Source organism: Arachis ipaensis, chromosome B05, assembly GCF_000816755.2.
Source record: "Arachis ipaensis cultivar K30076 chromosome B05, Araip1.1, whole genome shotgun sequence".
Taxonomy (NCBI): domain Eukaryota; kingdom Viridiplantae; phylum Streptophyta; class Magnoliopsida; order Fabales; family Fabaceae; genus Arachis; species Arachis ipaensis.
Window position 1 is genome coordinate 124,622,585 of NC_029789.2, and position 244 is coordinate 124,622,828.

The window sequence follows — 244 nt, forward strand, 5'->3', positions numbered from 1 at the left end:
ACTAATAATATAAAAAATAAAAATTATATATTTTCTATATTGATATATAATTTATTAGATGTGTTTAAATTCAAACCAATTTAAATAAAATTACTCATCCAATAAAATATAAACCCAAAACCGATTAATTAAACTCATATTAATTTTGATTAGATTATAAGATTTCATTTTTAGCCAATTACATAGATTGAATCGGATTTAAGATTCACTTTTTAAATCAAACAAATTCAATTCAAAACGAAAA